General features: G+C 37.1%; 1 non-coding gene across 1 annotated transcript; it reads left to right on the top strand.

Annotated features, from left to right (window-relative positions):
• The first annotated feature begins 2,219 nt into the window (after positions 1 to 2,219).
• On the top strand, positions 2,220 to 2,326 carry LOC136225047 (small nucleolar RNA R71). The gene has a single exon (XR_010686785.1). It is a non-coding gene; the product is annotated as a small nucleolar RNA R71 (small nucleolar RNA).
• The last annotated feature ends 4,053 nt before the right edge of the window (positions 2,327 to 6,379 follow it).

Raw genomic sequence — 6,379 nt, 5'->3', positions numbered from 1 at the left:
TCCTAGTTGCTTTATTTAGATTTCTATAATCTATACAAACCCTCCAACCAGTGGTGGTTCGTGTGGGTATTAATTCACCTTCTTCATTCCTTACAACTGTTATGCCTCCCTTTTTAGGTACACAATGGATTGGACTAACCCATTCACTATCTGAAATAGGATAGATGATTCCATTGTCTAGAAGTTTAGTAATCTCATTTTTTACCACTTCCTTCATGTTCGGATTTAGGCGTCTTTGCCTATCCGCTTTAGGTGGCTTATCTTCTTCTAAGTGAATCTTATGCATTACAATACTCGGATTAATACCTTTTAGGTCAGAAATTTGCCAACCCATGCTTCCTATCCTATTTCTAACAACTTGTTTCAATTTTTCTTCTTGAACTTGTGTTAATTTGTTAGAGATAATTATAGGTAGAGAGTCGCCTTCGCCTAAGAAAGCGTACCTCAAATGACTTGGTAATTCCTTAAGTTCTAATTCAGGTGGAACTACAATCGAAGGCGGAACTGGTCCATCTTCTCGAATCAAAGGTTCTGGGTCCTTATCTTCTGGTTCCTCACTCATTATAGGTTCTATTATTTCTTCTTTCTGAACAATATCATTTACACATTCTTCAATTAAATCGAGTTTCATACAAGCGAAATCTTCCATAGGATATTTCATCGCTTGGTTCATATCAAACTCAATTTTATCGTCTCCTATTCGTAAAACTACTTTCCCTTCCGACACATCAACTAGAGCACGTCCCGTGTTCATGAACGGTCTACCAAAGATTAGCGGACAATTTACATCATAAGCAAAATCTAAAATAACGAAATCGGTAGGAAAAATAAATTTGTCAACTTTAACTAAAACATACTCAATTATACTGTATGGTCTTTTAGTGGTTTGATCTGCTAATTGCAAAACCATATTGGTACGTTTGATGTCTTCTTCTAATCCTAATTTATTAAAAATAGATAATGGCATCAAGTTAATGCTTGCTCCTAAATCACAGAGACAACTGGGAAATTCTATATCGCCCAATTTACACGGAATGGTAAAACATCCGGGATCTTTGAGTTTAGTGGGCAAATTGCTTGACACAATCAAACTGCAATATTCAGTTAGTGAAATGGATGAAATTCCTTCCCAACTGATTTTCTTTGAAATTAAATCTTTGAGGAATTTACCGTAATTGGGAATTTGCGTAATTGCATCCATAAACGTTAAATTAATATGCAAATTCTTAAGTTTGTCTAAAAATATTAAAAGTTGTTTGTCATAGTCCTTATTGCGGACTTTGTGTGGAAAAGGTGGTTTAGGTACAAAAGTTTTTGTACTAGAGTCAATCGATGCATCTTTTTGTTTTAAAGTATCTTCTTTGGGTTTTGGTAAATCAGTTCCAGGTAAAGTCGAATTTCCGGGCATTTCCGAACCTAAGTAATTTTTCCCTGAACGAAGAGTGATAGCCTTAACATGCTCTTTCGGATTTTCTTCCATATGGCTTGGAAGTCTTCCCTCTTTGCGGGATGGAATTGATTTAGCGAGTTGTCCAATTTGAATCTCCAAATTATGGATGCTAGATGATTGGTTTTTAATAAGCTGATCGAATTTATTCTCGATCCGTTTAAAACCATCGTCGTGATTACTTATTTTTCCACTCATAGCATCAATGAATTTGTCGATTTTAGAAGATAAAGTGCTAATCGAATCTCTTGATTGATTTTGATAATTAGTAGTACGATTTTGATTAGCATTAACATTATTGTTGTTGTTATCTCTCCAGTTAAAGTTAGGATGATTTCTCCATCCAGGATTATATGTATTGGAATAAGGATTATTAGTTTGGTTTTGCCCTTGGACAAAGTTTACCTGTTCAATTTCACTCATACCTTCGTAATCCACATCCGTTTGGATTGGTTGACCATTAGGATCACATGGTGCCATAAACCTATCAATTTTGTGCGACAAGGCAGAAAATTGGGCTTGCAACATCGCTACTGGATCAAGATTCACTATACCTTTAACTGATGATGTTGTTGAGGATGATGGTTTCGCTGATGGTAGGCGTCCACGTTCCGCGGGCCACATACTGCTGTTGATTGCCATTTCCTCCAAAAGTTCTCTTGCTTGGGCAGATGTTTTCTTCATGAATAACCCTCCAGACATAGCGTCCAATGAACCTCTAGTTGAAGGATTTAGTCCATTATAAAATGTTTGCATTAAAAGTTCAGCGGGCAATTGGTGGTGTGGGCATAAACGTTGAAGTTCTTTAAAACGTTCCCAAGCCTCATAAAGAGTTTCACTATCATTTTGAGAAAAAGACGTTAACTCTTTAATGACTCTTGCGGTTTTTGCTAAAGGGAAAAATTTTGATAAAAATGCTTGGGCTAATTGCTCCCAAGTCTCAATTGATGCGGCTGACATAAAAGTTAACCATTCTTTGGCTCGATCCTTCAAAGTAAAAGGAAAAAGGCGAAGATTGATTGCTTCTGCAGTCACATTTGGTATTTTAAAAGTGTCACAAATTTCTAAGAAATTTGTCAAATGGGTATTAGGATTTTCGTTAGGTAACCCGTAAAATGTTACATTATTTTGCAACATATTAAGCAACGCTGGCTTAATTTCAAATTGATTTGCATTAATCTGGGGTCTAACTATACTATTTGTTACACCGGCCACTCCTGGCCTAGCGTAATCCATAAGTGTCGCTATTACTTCTGGCTCGGTAATTTTAGTTTTTATTGGAGTTTTGTTTTTCTTTTTCGTTTCTCTCTTGTTCTTTTTAAGGGTCTTTTCAATTTCTAGATCAAAAGGGTCTGGTGACGTGCCCGAACTTCGAGAACTGCGCATGAACTTGAAATTTTTCACGAACCGAAACTACCTACAAAACAGAATTTTTGAAAAGCAAATATATTAGTAATTGAAAATAAATAAAATATAAAAGTTTGAATAAATATGAATAAACCTAGATTCGTAATAAAACACGAAAAATTTAAAATTTTGTCAAAAATTTTGGCGTTCCCCGGCAACGGCGCCAAAAACTTGTTGAGCGATTTCCGCAAGTGCACGGTATACGCTTGTAGTAATAAAAGATATCGATCCCACAGGGAACGTTTTTTAACAAAACTTATTTATAATCGGTTGAATTTTACTTTTAAAGGTTTATAATATGGAAAAATCGTTTAATCGGTTTTGGTTTTGAAATTGCTAGAATGAGAATTAGATTAGAGTATGAAAACGTTAGAAAATATTCTGATTTAAGAATGAATTTGCAAAACAGGAGCGTTTAGTACTTTTTAGAAAAGTAAACTAATGTATTCGTTTGCATTAAGCAAAGAAACAACTTTAAACTTTGTACGAATTATAAAGATGAAATAAATGACGGAACCTCTAATTAATTGGCTTTGAACGCGACAAAACCCTTTCGGGATAGTTGCCCTTAATCAAATTAAAACTCTTTCGAGATGATAATTTGCCTAAGTGTTCAACAAATTTTCCTTGTAAAGATTTGAATTAAATACGTTTTAATGAAAACACCAGCAGTCACTTTAGTGGATTGGTTACCATAAGTGCTGCATAATGATCTATCGAATAGAACAGACTTTATTAGATGAAATGTAAATTAATACAAGTTTACAGAGGACATGGAGCATTGAATTCTTCGACGGCGTGCAAGTGAATGGGTTGATCAATCCTTTCCTTGGGTTTCGTTAGAGTTTGTCAGGCTCAGGGGCGAATCCTCTCCTCAATCTTCTCGCTGTAACTTCGTAATAGGGATACAGTCGGCCTCTACCAAAATGAAAACTAAACTGGAACAATGTCTAAACGTTACTGAATTTTGTTATTAATTTGTAAACAATGTGTGTACAGCATATTGCTTTGAACAGAAATGAACTTCTAATCTCTGAATCACTTGATTCGGAATTTCTACATAAATTCTACACTAATTCTTTCTTTTATACATATCACATATATATTTCAACTCTCCATCAACTCTTTATTTATAGATGTTGAAGAGTCTTGATTGAAATGTCGTGTCCGTTGTGAAGGATCGTGTCCGCTGCGGAAGGACGTCTTTATCCACTCGAACAGTCGTGTTTTGTTGAAAACGAAAGTGTGCAAAATGGCTTCCAAATCTCCTGCTCGTACCGAGATTTATCTAATTCACTACCGTGAATGAGGAAGCATCAAGTTGAGCTTCGGACGAAGGGAAGAAGTGGCTGAAGGCGCGTTTCACGACCGTGAAAGAGGGGGGCCGCGGTCGCGGCACGGAGCTTTTTCTGAATTTCTACTCTCGTTCGTGTCCTCGACTTGGCGTTATTAATTTCCGTCGTCTTTGACTCCTTTTGTAGGGCTTTTCTTCTATTTTTGAGCTCTTTTTACTCCTATTTGGATTTTACCAAATATTTATGTACCTTGCATGAAAGAAACATATTCGAGAGTAAAAGTATTCTAAATAGGTATAAATAGCATAAATTCGTAGCAATATTGATGTAATTATTAATGATATTTTAGGTATATTTTGGGCTTAACAGCCTATCAAACGTCCGTTTCCGACTGTCAACAAGTATAATGAAGGCAAGGACCCAATGGAGAACTTGCATCTCTACCTGTCCGCCATGTGTCCTCTGGGCTTCAAAGAGGACGAAATCACGAGTTTGTTTTGCAACTCATTAGCAGGAGAGTCTCTAGTGTGGTATATGTCTCTTTCGATGAACGTTAAAGTGAATTGGGCTAAAGTGACTAAGAGATTCATCAAGAAATACACCGCATGGGAATGTCCAGAGGAAGTGCATGCGTTACCCGAAGAGGAGACACCTGAGGCGGTAGTAACCATGTCTAAATACAAGGGAGATAAGAACCCCATCGATCACATAAACCGTTTCCGTACCTACATATTTGACGCGGGACTCTACCGAAGTGAGTTGGTCCAGCATTTTCCAAAGACACTCATAGGGGAAGCTTTGATGTGGCACCGAATGCTCTTGGCAAAGATAAAAGGGGGCTGGGGATCCCTCATGGAGGCCTTTGTGCAAAGGTATGAGATGTACATTCCGTGGACAGGGTCATTGGAGGATTTAGAAAGAATCAAGCAATTTCCCGCGGAAGCATTCGTGGATTATGCTAGAAGATGGAGGTTCAAGTATGCCTCATGTCGGGTCACCTTGAGCGATCAGGAGCAACTCATGTGCATCCGAAAGGGTGCTATTCCACTCGTGGCTAGAAGAATGAATGGGGTGTTCCTCAGGGACTACGACGAGCTGATATCTCACCAAGCTGACCAAAAGCAGAGTTAATAAACTCTCAAAATTACTTCCAATCAGCTTAATTAAAACGCGAAAAAGTTTAATTAGTTCCTAACCCCCCCTTGGAACTAATTATCAGGGACCAACACCTTTCCCTATTCGTCTACTCAACTCCTACTAAGTGCTACAACCCAGCACCTAGATTTCTCTACCACTGAGTATTTACAACCAAATACTCAGCACAACACTCTCAATTTACAATTGATATAACTTGCTCTTTTTCAGATAAAGAACACCTTAGATGATTACAAAACAATCAATCTAGCATTTACACAGGAATAGAAAGTGGGTGTAAGATTTCTTTCTTGTTTTTGAGTGCTTTGAACTTGTATTTTTCTCTCTTGTATATTCTGTAATTCGGCAAATGTCCAAGTGATATCTTTGTCCCTTTTATAGTTGTAATCTGAGGATCAAATCATTTGAATTTGATTTGTCCGTTGAATCCAAAACGGCTCTTTTGGGAGACAAGCTTCTGGTCAGCTTCAGATGTGCAGGCCAATCATGTTTTCTGATTTCTTCAGATGTCAGGCTTGTCTTCTTCCTACAGACTTTGTCTTCTTGCGGCAGTTTGTCTTATAGCATCGAACAGTTGACCCATGCATCTTGGAATTTGGATTTTGCGTAATTCAAGGCTTCTATTATTAGTGCAAACAGTTGTCGAATTTGTCTTTTAGCTAACGGATCATTCATGCTGTCCTGAAGATCACTCAGCTTCACTTCAATAATCATTGTCTTTGATTGTCACCAATTCTCATACTGAGTTCTTTTTCCACTCAGCTTCCATGGTCAGCTTCGTTCTGTAGGATCTATTTCTTGAAGCAGGCTTCTTTTGTGCTGAGCTTCGTTTCACTTAGCTTCTTTGATCAGCTTCATTCTGAAGCTGTTGTTCTGAAGATGACTTATCTTCTCTTATGCTGAGTTGCTCTTCACTCAGCTTATGTTGTGTTCTCATGCTGACTTTGTCTTGTCTTAATCTTTATTTCTTTTTGCATTTATATTTATACTCAATATTGAACAAACGGATTAGTACAATTAAATCAAAGCACTTAAATTTAATTGTCTCTTAATCATGGATTAAACTTAAATGATT

This window comes from Euphorbia lathyris, chromosome 3, assembly GCF_963576675.1.
Source record: "Euphorbia lathyris chromosome 3, ddEupLath1.1, whole genome shotgun sequence".
Taxonomy (NCBI): Eukaryota; Viridiplantae; Streptophyta; class Magnoliopsida; order Malpighiales; family Euphorbiaceae; genus Euphorbia; species Euphorbia lathyris.
This window is presented reverse-complemented; position numbering and strand designations above follow the sequence as displayed.